General features: G+C 50.4%; 1 long non-coding RNA gene across 1 annotated transcript; it reads right to left on the bottom strand.

The window, feature by feature from the left end:
- Positions 1 to 3,660: 3,660 nt before the first annotated feature.
- On the bottom strand, positions 3,661 to 13,122 carry LOC148683757 (uncharacterized). The gene is made up of 3 exons (XR_015946551.1): positions 12,838 to 13,122; positions 4,008 to 4,084; positions 3,661 to 3,799 (listed from the first exon to the last, which is right to left on the bottom strand). It is a non-coding gene; the product is annotated as an uncharacterized LOC148683757 (long non-coding RNA).
- Positions 13,123 to 14,122: the final 1,000 nt, after the last annotated feature.

Here is a 14,122-nt window from a genome sequence, read left to right as displayed (position 1 = left end):
GTTCCCTCCCAATTCTACAGTTCTATGATGCTATGATTTAAGGTGCATTTAATGAGCATTTAAAGCGCATGATGTCCCCAAAATGATCCTGGGCATTGTAGCTTTCCTCTCACAGACCTACAATTCCCAGAACCCCTGACAAACTACAATTCCCAGGATTGTTTGGGGGAAGACACCTGATTTTTAGATCTGGGAGGAGAACCTGCAGCTCACTTCCCCCAATTTCCTTGCAACCAGGAACGGGAAGAAGCTCATATGCTTCTAACAGGATGACTTCACAGAGCAGGGTGGATAAAATATTGTTTCGAAAGTTGGGTGCCTCCCCTCTCTCTGCCGAGTGGTGGCAAGAGCCCAAGGGGTTCTAGGATCTCACCTTTGGAGAACTGAGACATGGTGGAGACTGTTGTGGCTTTAAGAAAGAGTAGAGTCCTTTCCAGAGGGACTTGTCCCCCACAGCAGGGCAGCCAGCCTTCCCAAGCTGGATTCAAGAATTCTGATGGAAAGTGGCCATTGGAGGAGGCTTGGAAAGGGAGCTTGAATGTTGAGGGGGGGGGGAGGCAATTGAGTGTTGGTTGAGAGCGGTGGGTTCTGGGGTGGGGCAAGGCACGGATTCCAATTGGCTGCAGGGGCTTCCTGCACTCAATCGGAAGCCGCGTCGGACAGTCGGCTTCCAAAGAACGTTCGCAAGCCAAAACACTCACTTCTGGGGTTGCGGTGTTTGGGAGCTAAAACACTCGAGTTGCAAGGCATTCGAGATCCAAGGTACGACTGTATGTTCCTTTAATTTTTTATTTTTAAATGCTTTCCGTTTTAGGTTTGTCTTTGCTGAATGGAATTGTCTTAAATAAATGCTGTGAGCTATCTTGCACAGTTGTGGAATCATGAGAAGTATTTTAAATAAACAAATGGCCATGAAGTTAAACCATCAGACGGATCGGTAGTCAAAAGTATTAATTCATCATGCCCTGCTTGTACTCAGACCAAAAGACACTGCAATACTCCCAAATTTTTGTCAGGATAACAGTTTGTTGCAGTGCTAAAAACATTGGCAATGAAATGTATTTTATCCCCACCTTTAGCACACATATTCTCAGTGGAGGAACCAGCTTTATGAGTCAGGGTTAGGAGCCGATTTATTGGAAAACCGACTAAGAGTTTGTTTTTAAACAAAAATCTCTGCTTTGAATGTAGTAATAAGCAGAGATGTCTGAAAAACAAAACTCAACCGTTCTCCCAGCACTGAGGCTCATCCACATGGAGACTAATCCTGTGCACAAGATTTATGTTGTCTCCTTAATGTTGCTTTTGTGATGTTCTATTACGTTATTGTTAATATTATTTATTGCATGTAAGCCAATTTGCGATTCATGCAGATGAAAAGCAGCATAGAAATATATTCTCTTGTGCTACAAAACAAACAAATAAAGGGGGAAGAGGATCACATCTATCGCCTCCACTGCTTGAGTTACACTGTTTGAGTTATCGTGCTTGAGTGTCACTGAGTTGTTGGGTCATGTGAATAGGCCTAGGATCCTGCCAAAATCCCACCCTGTTTCAGGGCTTATGCCAGTTAAGACCAGCCAAACTCAGCTCAGCTGTCTAGGTTCTGGCTAAGTCAGGCTGAGGGAGATACTCCAGATTCTCTCCTGCTGAGCTAAGGGAGTAAAGCTTGTGTAGTCCTGCTGCTCCAGGAACCTCCTGGCTCAAGCTAGACATCCAGTGGATGCAAACCTGCCCATCCCAGTGGATCTTGCTATAGAAGGAGCAGAAGAATCTCCTTTAAGGAGTCTCAAAGCAGCTCACAATCTCCTTTCCCTTCCTCTCCCACAACAAACACTCTGTGAGGTGAGTGGGGCTGAGAGACTTCAGAGAAGTGTGACTGGCCCAAGGTCACCCAGCAGCTGCATGTGGAGGAGAGGGGAAGCGAACCCAGTTCTCCAGATTCCGAGTCCCCCTCTCTTAACCACTACACCACGTTGGCTATAGGATTGCTCCTTTGGTCATAGAAATGCCTTTAGTATGTGAAGGTAGCAATTGTGAGTCACAATAATAGGAAAAAGTACAAGCTGGCTTCAGTGGGGCAGAACTAACCACCTAGAATGTATTTGGAAAATATATGTGAGGAAGATGCCCAACCGTTGCTGATTGCTAGTGTGCCCTGGTGCCCATGCAGAGCAGCAATAAGTCAACAGATCCTGGAACAGATTTTTCCTTACTTTCTTCCTGCTCCTGGTTGTCAAACCTTGAAAGTTCTAAATGAGTGATGGGAAGCAGTCTCTCTTCAGGGTGAGGCCCTCTATCCCTGCAGGATGCAACCACGTGGGTCATCACAGCCCCTCAGATGTATGCCGTTCACACCATTTGTATTAGAATCGAAGAATTGTAGAGTTTGAAGGGACACTGGGGGTCATCTAGTCCAACCCCCTGCCCCCTTTTGCCCAACGTGGGGCTCGTGCATTGCAGAGGGTTGGACTAGATGATCCTTGTGGTCCCTTCCAGCTCTACAATTCTTTGATCCCTTCTATGCCCATATACTCTGAGACTAAAGGTTTTGTTGTACCCGGTTCTTTCCAGTCTGATTTTCCCCACGTGGTTCTGACCAGGTTTAGAGGGGACTCCCTTATTTCACTCCCAGACTCCTTTCAAAAGTTGTGCCAATGTTTCTCTGAAATCTCTCTCCTTATTTGGATTTAATTTGGGAGGTTTTCTCACTCCGGGGACAGTCTTAGAGGCTGTGTGCTGATGAGCTGGTCTCTCCCTCTATAATGCCACATGATCATTTCCCAAATTGCGACAGCCTGAACCCTTCAGAGCTTGTGTTGCCCCAGTGGGGAGCTCAGGTTTTGGTTTTGTTTGGTTTGGTTGCATTTATAGAAAATCTTACTCATTGTTTTTAAAAGATGGCATGTCAAGTCATCAAGAAGAAGGAAAGAAAGATTAAACAGCAAGTACCTGGATTATATATGGCAAAGAACAAGAATGTTCCATCTAAAATGTCCCTTTTCTATAGACTTTTTAATGTCTACAGTTCTACAGTGGCAGACATGAGGCAGAAATTGCCCTGAATAGAGATATTTCCCTACTTTTTTAAAAAAACACCAATTACAAGACATTTTTACTGACAGTAAACACAGAACAAAGGGAATATATTTAAGCATTTAATGTACCTTTTTTCATCAAGGTAGGTGAGAGATTGAGTGTACAACTACTATTTAATATGGTTTACTTGAAGCCACAGGGACACAGGTAAGAAACATTTTCATGAGAAGGAAGGAGTATGTGCACATCATACACAAAGTTTGTGTTCAACCAAACGATGAGGATTTCCCATTACTTCACTCTGTGCCGGGTCGTTCAGAATATCCTCAAAACCGGAATATTTCTCTGAGGCAGAAGATTCATCTTATCTTGACTTAACAACAGCAACAATATTAACCGATATGTCCGAATGATGAACAGGGAAATGTTCGCTCTGCTATTTATAACATCAGAATCTGGAATCTTCAGCTGAGATCCAAAGGCCTCTTCCGCTTCCTCCTCAATCTGTATTTTTTTTTGTTTAAAAAGAAGAAGGGGGGAAGGAGAGTGGTCAAGGACAATGGGAGTTGTAGTCAAGCAAGCCCTGTAGGAAGGCCCCAAAGGTCCCAAACCCACCTTTCTCAGAAATGCACTGAGAGCATGAACACGTACGCTCAACTCGTAGGGTGTTCTCCCCTCCCCAGGCAAAATTCCCCTTCCTCTTAGCAGCTCTCCTTGGGGGAGGCTTGGGCAGCAGCCACAGCGGTGCCGACGGGAAATCCTGCAAGCAAGAAGGGATCATTGAAGCAGGGGAGAACGGGGCGCTAGGTACTGCTTCTTGGGCTCAGATCCTGTTTGCTGCTTTCCCAGTGGCATCTGGGTGGCCCCTGGGAGAAGAGGAGGCTGGACCAGGTGAGCCCTTGGCCTGATCCTGCATGCCCTTCTGGTGTGTTCCCTAAGCCCCCCCCTCCTCCCCCCTGTCCCCGTACCTCACAGGCGAGAGGCCGTTGTCTGGGCTCCAGTCCCTCCCGGAATGCGGCGGCTCCCCGGCTGAATTTCCCCCTCGCTGCAAAGGAAACGGAGACATCAGCCGGCGCCTAGCTCCCAGCCACGCTAGTCCCAGTCTGGGGCAGGAGGGTGGGGGACAAGGGAAGGGCATGTCCTCCTACCTGATCTTATTAATTGAAATATACTCGGAGTCAAGAGTGAATTTCATGCTCTTTATTCAGCTCATAGTCATCAAGGAGGAGAAGAGAAGACGAATGGCTCTTTTCCCAAAACCATCTGCTTATATACATTATTTACACAATGGGCCTTGCGTGATTGGCTACTTCAGGGCTACACCTGTGGGCCAATTATATTGTGGATTGACTTCTGCCTGCAGCCTGATTGGCTGCTCCTACAGGCCAATCAGGTAGCAGATTCACTTCTGCCCGCCGCCTGATTGGCTGCTCCAGCAGGCCAATCAGGTTGCGGATTCACTTCCACCTGGAGTTGGATTGGGTAGCTCCCGCTGTTTCTGAATCCTATTGTTCTAGGATTCAGCTCAGTACATAACATTAATGCTCCCAACTTGGCCTCCGTACGGGCATCTTCCAGCCGGCCTAGCACAGAAGCAGCAGTCAAAGTTTCCTCCCTCTCTGATGTTTTAATGGGAGGAAACTTTGGCTGCTGCTTCTGCGCCAAGCCGGGCCGGGAAGGAGCGATGCCCGTACGGAGAATGGGCAGTGGGGCAGCACTGCGAGGGATCGCAGCCGGGAGCCGCCGGGATGTTTTTTGCTTCTTCATCCCGGGAGCTGGACCTGGAGCCTCATCCCTGGAGGCGTGGCCCTGTGGAGGAAGAAGGACATCATATGAGGAATGGGGGCACATTCAGCTATCTTAGCCACACCAAAGATTGAAAGGCTTTTCTCTCCTGGCAATCCTGTAGTGGAAGCCAAGGACAACCAGATGCCCCACAAGAGCATCTTGGATGAGGGGGCTTTCAATGAGGGTAAGAAAATTGCATGGTGCAGAGGGTTATGCAAGATAACCCAGTTGGAGGGAGGAATGCTTCTGAAAAGCACTTCCTGGAAGCCTCAGGTGGGGAGAGTGTTCCTAGATATCCCGAAACATGTTTCACAAGGACCCTTCGTTCCTTCTGCCCCAGTACCTGATGTTCGCCACGTCTCTCCAGGGATTCCGCCAGAACGAAGTATACAATGGGGAAAGGCTCCCTCACTGCAAATAAAACAGAAACATGGCACATGAGGGTGGGGGGGACACGGGAAGGATGCATTCCTATAATATGGGGCACTCAATTGGCATTTCCACTTACCTGAAGTGGGAGCCTTTCCCCCCTTGTTCTGGCCGGCCTCTCACCTAAGGAAGAAAGAAGCTCAGTTAGTCTGATAGGTTGGAGGAGTTCCAGATAAATATATAGATAAGAACATCTATCTCTTTTCTTCTAAGGGCCATTATGGTAACTGAGAAATTAGGGGGAAAGATGGGCTAAGAAGGCAAGGAGGGCCACTTCTCCCCCAGATCCAGTTCCAGACACAATGTCTGCCGTAGTCTGAAGGAAGGAAGGACCCTAGGGGGTGGATGGAGAATCATAGGATTCATCTCCACAGAAGCATTCCCAACCAGATCCAGATTACCCAACGGACAGAGCAGGCACCGGCCTATGGGCCAGGAAACAACGGATCAGAATCAATACTGTTCGTTTTGCCTATTAAAATTGGATATTGTCGGTTGCTAAAATAAAAAATATATCAGATCGTTTGTGAGGAGCCCAGTGATATTTGGACTGTCTAGGGGCCTCCACAGGTTTTAATCTGGATCTGTGCCCAACCAAGGGCCAACTTTGGGCTCTCAAATGTCAACGGTGCCCTGTACAGAGAGCCATAGCTGGGTGATCTTGCGCCCCTAGCAGAACTGTCCAGATTGCACCCCCTAGCCACTGACAAATTTGCTCTTCTTGCTGCCTCTCCTCCAACCCTCCACCCATTCAGTTCACCCTCCATTTAAAACCTTTTCCAATGAGGCAATAATTGATATTTTTATTTATAGACATTTTTATGGACATGATTTTAGCCGATTTTGTGTGCGTGCCCCTCACCTGCGCCCCTGGCGGGGGCCCACCTCACCACCCCCTAACTACAGCGCTGCCGTGCAACCCTACAATTTGGCACCCCTCCCCCTTGTTTGTCTGCAATGCTTGGGCCCCCTCTGCCATGTGGTACCCAGTATGCAGGCAGGATGATTGGGAAAACTTCCCCTGCCACACAAGGTCCCAGCATACCTGCGCACTGTGAGGTTCCCCCTGGCACCGCTGGGCTGCTGCTCGGCCGCCGGAGCAGAGCCTCCCAAACCACGGCCCTGCGAAGGAAGAAGGACATTCTACTCTCTAGGGGACAGGGCTCCTGTGGGCTGCCCCTAATAATTCTCTTCTGGGGAACATCAGCCTCAATATTTCTCCCCCCACCCACCTGTCTCCCTTCCCAGCTCCCTCCCTTACTCACTCTGCTGCCTCCCCCCAGCCCCACTTCTCCTTCTCCTGTGTGGCACAGAGCAGCCCGGCTGCAACCAGTGCGCTCCTGCAGTGGACACATAGGGCCCCTCGGGGGAAGCCCCAAACTTCTGTGGGGACAGCCTGAGCCCTAGCAAGGGTGTCTGGCCAGCTGATCCAGGGAAGGAGGGAGGCAGATCAAGCACCCCTGCCAAGGTGCCCAAGCCCACGCCACCACTGGCTGCCATCTCTCAATGCACCTGCCGGGGAACAGAATAGCCCGTCCCCTTTTTTGGAAGCAGGGGGGTGAGAGGCTGGGGGAGACACATGCCTGCTCCCAGCCCAGCCCAGCCCCAGTTCACACAGGTTGCTCCCACGACCTCCCGGCACATGTGGAGAATGAATTCCCCATGGAAGAAACATACCACAACTTCAAGATGACAATCTTTGGACATCTGCGCCCGGCGGCACAACAGCCTTTCAGGAGCTGGGAGACAGAAAGGAAAATGCAAGCAGAGGAAGAGGTTACAGATGGGAAATGCCAGGGAATCCCAAAGTCTAAACTCAGAGACCCTGTCTTAAGTCTCTCCCGGGCTCTCCGATGGGTCACCAACCCCTTTGGGCATGTTTCTGTCTCTCTCCCAGGTGAGGCCCTGGCTTGGAAAGAAATCTGAGCCTGCACTTTCCCCCTGGCTTCCAATCTGCCCTTCAATACTCCAAATCTACCATTCATTAATCTCTAGGGTTTAGGGGTGTCCCCTGCAAATGCATAATACTTTTGCCTACATAGATTTTACAGCTACTGTTCCTATGAATTATTATTATTATTATTATTATTATTATTATTATTCCTTTATGTATATGCCGCTCATCTCCTCTGGGCCTCGGAGCTCCTCTTACCTTTGCAGACACTATCCATGATGAGTCTCTCACCGTCATCTGACAGGCATCCCTCTTGCAGGGCAATATAAGGCTTGCTTGCAAAGTGGCACTTTGTGACATCAGCTGGCAAACAGGGGCCAGGCTGCTGGGTTGTCAGGCAGATGAATTAAGAAAAATAAAATCAGGGGTTCAAAATGTGCTGGGATGAGGCCACCATGGGTCAGGCAAGAGGGTGCTGTTGGCATGTGTGGTTATTCCTCCCCTGGTTCTGCATATTGCTCCCCTGCACATTCCTTTAGCTGCCTGATAGAATCATAGCATGGTAGAGTTGGAAGGGATCCCAAGGGTCATCTAGTCCATCCCACGCAATGCCAGGATCCTGCCCACTGCCAGCCCTAGCTGGGCTCCAAACTCTGACCATCTTCTTACCAGCCAGATGCACTGACCCCTTGCAATTCTGCATGTGGTGAAGAAAGGGGAGAGAGAAAGGTTTTGCTCTCTGTCCCTCAGGACATGGATATGAGAGCCACGCCATGCAGCCCGGCCAATATCTCAAGAGCCGTCACAGGGAGGAGGGAGGAATATTGCTTTCTTCTGCTCCAGAGACCCGCGGGACGTGAAGCCATGGATTTATGTTACAAGAAAGGAAATTCCAACACTTGGAGGTTTTTAAGCAGAGGTTGGATGACTATCTGCCATGAATGCTTTAGCTGTGATTCCTGCATTGCAGGGGTTGGACTAGATGAGCCTCGGGAACCCACCCAACTCTACAATTCTATGATCCTATAATTTAAAGTGCATCCAATAAGCATTTAAAGCACATGACGTCCCACAAATGATCCTGGGCATTGTAGCTTCCCTCTCAAAGACATACAATTCCCAGAAGCCCTGACAAACTACAACTCCCAGAAATCTTTGGGGAAATACACCTGCTTTTTAGAACATGGAGAAGGACCTGCAGCTCACTTCCCCCAATTTCCTAGGAATAAGGAACGGGAAGCTTATGTGCTTCTAATAGGATGATTTGACAGAGCAGGATGCATAAATATTGCTGCAAAGGTTGGGTGCCTCCCCTCTCTCTCCCGAGCGGTGGTAATAATAATAATAATAAGGTGGATTCCAGACTTTCCTCCTCCTTCTCGGCACCCCTGCTCAAAGCCTCTCTTTTCCTGCCACCTAAGCACCCACTTATCCCAGCCCCCTTCCAGATCCCCCCATCTCTGTTCTCACCACAGGGCAAGGGGGAAGGACTTCTCTTGCATTTCCAGTTAGTCTCTCCGGGCCCTTGAATTCTTTCTTAACTGCCCTTGCAACTTGTATTTCTCCCTTCAAAACCCCAAATCCTACCATTTATCAATTTCTAGGGTTTAGTGGGTATTCCCCCCAAAATCTATATTTTAAAAAATGTGTATTTGGGTAATTGAAGTGATGATATTAGAATCCGCAATGGAATGTCAGGCAGGGAGGGAGGGGGAAAGAGAGAGAGTGGAATTCTGGTGGAGACAGAAGATTGACAGAGGCTTGGAAGGGGAGTTTGAATGTTGGTGGGAGAGGCAGTTGAGAGTCGGTTGAGAGCGGTGGGTTCTAGAAGGGGGCATCTGAAGCTGGGCAGGTCTGCTATTCAGCTTAGGATCAATAGTCCAGTCACCATCGCCTGGGGCATGTGCCCTTTCCATGACAAGAGAAGAGGGGCTCTGCCAGCTGCCCGGGAACACAATTCCCTCGGTTTAGGAGGGCCACGGAGCTAAGGCTTGGCTCCTACTGCTAAGGCCCAGATGCCTCACACCACCCTCTCCAACTACCTGGAAAGCTGCTTTACAGACCTGGGCTATACCTGATTATTGTCTTCCCAAATAACTTAATAATGTAATGCTGATGGTCAAGGAAATGGGTTTAAAGACTCTCTCAATGCAAATCTAAAAGAAATGTAGTATAAAAAAATGGGGACAAGCTGGCTTTTGAGTGTTCCAATTGGAGAACAGCCTTTACCAATGGTGTCATGGACTTTGAAGACGGTCGAAATTAGGACGAAAGAGAGAAATGAGCTAAGAGGAAGGCACGTTTGGGAAATCCTCACCGTGAACGACTCCCGCCAGGAAACTGTGGAAGGACGTGTGGACCCAGAATTGGCCTCCACCGTCCATTATGGACTCACTATTAAGATCGTGTTCACGAAAGATAATCTTACTTGGCTACGTGTGATCACCAAAGAAGAAGATGATAGAAAGTGGGGGGGGCGTACGGCCTTTTTAGGGACATGGACTTAATGGAAAATCTTCAGGGGAAACGGCCTTGCATGTCCACACTCCCCCAACGTCCAGTTGGTTCAACACTTCCACCGTCGTGCTCCCCAAAAGGCGGCACCCACCTGGCAGGTGGAGGTGCACCTTGTGGAGGGGGATAGTGTCATGGGGCAGGAATCCGCTTCACCTGCTGAACAGCAGCCTGAAGGGGGAGAAGGGGGAGTGACTTCACCTGCAGCTTCAAGGCCTCCAAGGAGAAAGGGCTGATGAGAACCAGCCTTGTTAAGCAGAGCTCCAAGAAGCAGGGACAGAAGGCAGAGAAGGAAAGAAAACTGCTGGTTACTTTTATTTTTTAACGATCTTTTATCATGATATATTGTTTCATCGTTGGCAACCATTTCCTCCAATTTCTTTAGAAAGCAACCATTTCCTCCAATTTCTTTATTGAGCTTTAACCTGTGCCAGAGATGCCCTCCTCCTCCTGTCAGGGACTGGCACATTCAGACAGCATGCGTGGCATCCCAGGAGACATGCAAGGCACTGAGCAGAATGGTTTCCTCCAGCGACTTGGAAGGACTTTACAATCCAGAAAGGCCAGACTGGAACGCAACAGAAGATGGAGTCTCACTCTCTGTCCATCAGCTTGGGTGCTGGTGATGGAGACCATTCTCTTGAAGCGTGGCCCTGTGGAGGAAGAAGGACTTGGTATCCTCCTGGCAGACGTTCCTGTCCTTTTTATGGGAGGCTTTGGCAGCAGCCACAGCAGTGCAGACAGGAGATCCTGGAAGAAAGAAGATATCTTTGAAGGAGGAGAGAACTCAGCGCTGCTTTGAGGGACATGTGAATGGGCTGCCACAGGCCATGAGAGGGGCCAAAAGAGCATCTCCGACGGCATGGCTTTAAAAGAGAATGAGGCGACTTATTGGAGGAGAGGGTGGTCAAAGGCTACTAGTCCTGATGGAAATGCTTCAGAATAGCCGTTACAGGAAGTCCCAGGGGGGCAGAGGGCTCTTGGGCTCGAATCCTGCTTGCAGCATTCTCACAGGCATCTGGGAGGGCCCTGGGTAAAGAGGAGGCTGGACCAGATGGGCCAATGGCCTGATCCTGCAGGCCCTTCTTGTGTGTTTCCTAACGACCCCCTCCTCCCCCCGTCCCATTACCTCTGAGGCGAGAGGCCCTTGTCTGGGCTCTAGTCCCTCCCAGGATGCGGCAGCTCCCCGGCTGAATCTTTCCCTCGCTGCAAAGGAAACAGAGACATCAGCAGGCGCCTGGCTCCCAGCCACGCTAGCCCCAGTCTGGGGCAGGAGGGTGGGGGACCTGAGAATGGGCATGTCCTCCTACCTGATCTTATAAGTTTCCCCAACCTGGCCTCCCCCTCCGTACGAGCATCTTGGCTCCGTCCCAGCTGGCCTAGCTCAGAAGAAGCAGCCAAAGTTTTGCCCTGATACTCTTGGCTGGAGTCTTGTTTTGTCCAAGAGAGCCCTCAGATTTTCCGTTAACACCCCTGCCCCATTACCTCAGAGAAACATATCCTCCGCCTAGGCTCCAGTCCCTCCCGGGATGCGGCGGCTCCCAGGCTCAGTCGTTCCCTCGCTGCAAAGAAAACAGAGACATCAGCAGGTGCCTAGCTCCCAGCCACGCTAGCCCCAGTCTGGGGCAGGAGGGTGGGGGACCTGGAAAGGGAGCATTTCCTCCTACCTGATCTTATAAGTTTCCCCAACCTGGCCTCCCCCTCCGTACGAGCATCTTGGCTCCGTCCCAGCTGGCCTAGCTCCGAAGCAGCAGCCAAAGTTTCCTCCCTCACTGAAATAACTCGAGATATTCTTCGAATTGGGGAAAACTTTGGCTGCTGCTTCTGTGCCAAACAGGGCCAGAAAGGAGCAATGCCCGCATTATGGAGAAGGGGCAGTGGGGAAGCATTGCGAGGGATCACAGCCAGGAACCGCCGGGATGTTGTCTGGTTCTTCATCCCGGGAGCTAGATCTGGAGCCTCATCCCTTGAGGCGTGGCCCTGTGGAGGAAGAAGGACATCATATGAGGAATGGGGGCACATTCAGCTGTCTTAGCCACACCAAATATTGAAAGGCTTCTCTCTCCACTTTCACCAGCATGGAGAATCCTGGCAATCCTGTAGTGGAAGCCAAGGACAATCAGATGCCCCACAAGAGCATCTTGGATGAGGTGGCTTTCAATGAGGGTAAGACAATTGCATGGTGCAGAGGGTTATGCAAGGCAACCCAGTTGGAGGGAGGAATGCTTTTTCTATATCACGTGGGTACCCTGCACATTGCACAGAATACAGGGCTCATGTAGTCCTCACAGCTTACAAAGAGTGAGATTAAGAAAGACAAAGCATCATCCTAAATGAAGGCTTCATTGCCAAAAGATGCAGGAAGCAGGTGTGAGTGGGTTTGCATGTGGGTTTTCCAAGATTCTTCCCAGGTAGGTGGCAGTCGGGTGCTGCTCTTCCACGGTGCAACTCCTGAGATTCCTTCGAGATGGGTGGTGAACGATGCTTGCCACCTAAAGCCCATCTTAATCTTGTTGCCACCCCCCTGGGTGTTTGGCTGAAAAGCAGGAGAAAAAGGAAAATGATCAAGGATAATGGGAGTTGTAATCGAGCATCACCTGTAGGAGGGCCCCAGTTCCCAAACCCCTCTTATTAGTGTCCACCTTTTTCCAGAAGAGAATCTAAAAGAGGAACAGATCCACTCAACTTGTAGGGTGTTCTCCCCCCCCCAGGCAAATTTCCCCTTCCTCTTACCAGCTCTCTTTGGGGGAGGCTTGAGCAGTAACCACAGTGGTGCCAACAGGAGATCCTGCAAGAAAGGGGATCATTGAAGCAGGGGAGAACTGGACACTATGCACTGCTTCTTAGGCTCAGGTGCTGTTTGCTGCTTTCCCAGTGGCATCTGAGTGGCCCCTGGGAGAAGAAGAGGCTGGACCAAGTGAGCCCTTGGCCTGATCCTGCATGCCCTTCTGGTGTGTTCCCTAAGCCCCCCCTCCTCCCCCCTGTCCCCGTACCTCACAGGCGAGAGACCGTTGTCTGGGCTCCAGTCCCTCCCAGAATGCGGCGGCTCCCCGGCTGAATTTCCCCCTCGCTGCAAAGGAAACGGAGACATCAGCCGGCGCCTAGCTCCCAGCCACGCTAGTCCCAGTCTGGGGCAGGAGGGTGGGGGACAAGGGAAGGGCATGTCCTCCTACCTGATCTTATTAATGCTCCCAACTTGGCCTCCGTACGGGCATCTTCCAGCCGGCCTAGCACAGAAGCAGCAGTCAAAGTTTCCTCCCTCTCTGAAATAACTTCAGATGATGTTTTAATGGGAGGAAACTTTGGCTGCTGCTTCTGCGCCAAACCGGGCCGGGAAGGAGCCATGCCCATACGGAGAATGGGCAGTGGGGCAGCACTGCAAGGGATTACAGCCGGGAACCGCTGGGATGTTGTCTGGTTCTTCATCCCGGGAGCTAGACCTGGAGCCTCATCCCTGGAGGCGTGGCCCTGTGGAAGAAGAAGGACATCATATGAGAATGGGGGCACATTCAGCCACACCAAAGATTGAAAGGCTTCTCTCTCCACTTTCACCGGCATGGAGAATCCTGGCAATCCTGTAGTGGAAGCCAAGGACAATCAGATGTCCCACAAGAGCATCTTGGATGAGGTGGCTTTCAAAGAGGGTGAGACAATTGCATGGTGCAGAGGGTTATGCAAGGCAACCCAGTTGGAGGGAGGAATGCTTCTGAAAAGCACTTCCTGGAAGCCACAGGTGGGGAGAGTGTTCCTGGGAATCCCAAAACATGTTTCACAAGGATCCCTTCATTCCCTCTGTGCTCGTACGTGATGGTCACCACGTCTTTCCAGGGATTTCGCCAGAACAAAATACACATTGGGGAAAGGCTCCCTCACTGCAAAGAGAACAGGAACATGGCGCATGAGGGTGGCCCTCTCAGCCATGTTAGCCACAGTCTGGGGCAGGAGGGTGGGGGACCTGGGAAGGGGCATTTCCTCCTACCTGATCCTACATGCTTCTCCCACTTGGCCTCCTCCGTACGGGCATCTCGGCTCCATCCCAGCCGGCCTAGCACAGAAGCAGCAGCCAAAGTCTCCTCCCTCTCTGAAATCAGTTGAGATGATGTTTTCATTCGAAGAAACTTTGGCTGCTGCTTCTGTGCCAAAGATGGCCAAGATGTGGTGTTGGCATGGGAGAGAATCACGTCCCTTGTACTCTCTAGGGGACAGGGTCCCGTGGGCCGCCCCCAATAATTTTCTTCTGGGGCACATCGCCTTCAATATTTTCTCCCCCCCCATCTGCCTGATAGCATAAATCCTATAAATGGCACAGATGCTAACATGTGACTATTGTTTGCTTCATGTGATTGTATTCTTTCCCAGGCAGGACCCGGATGTAACCCAACTCCTGTCATGTGATGTTCTTTGTTCTTTTGCTTTTGCTTTCACCGAGAGCAGATGGCTGCTTGCATCTGTCTCTTA

The sequence above is a fragment of the Zootoca vivipara genome, chromosome 12 (genome assembly GCF_965207765.1).
Source record: "Zootoca vivipara chromosome 12, rZooViv2.hap1.1, whole genome shotgun sequence".
Classification (NCBI taxonomy): domain Eukaryota; kingdom Metazoa; phylum Chordata; class Lepidosauria; order Squamata; family Lacertidae; genus Zootoca; species Zootoca vivipara.
Note: the sequence above shows the minus strand (reverse complement) of the source record. Positions and strands in the feature narration are given on the sequence as shown.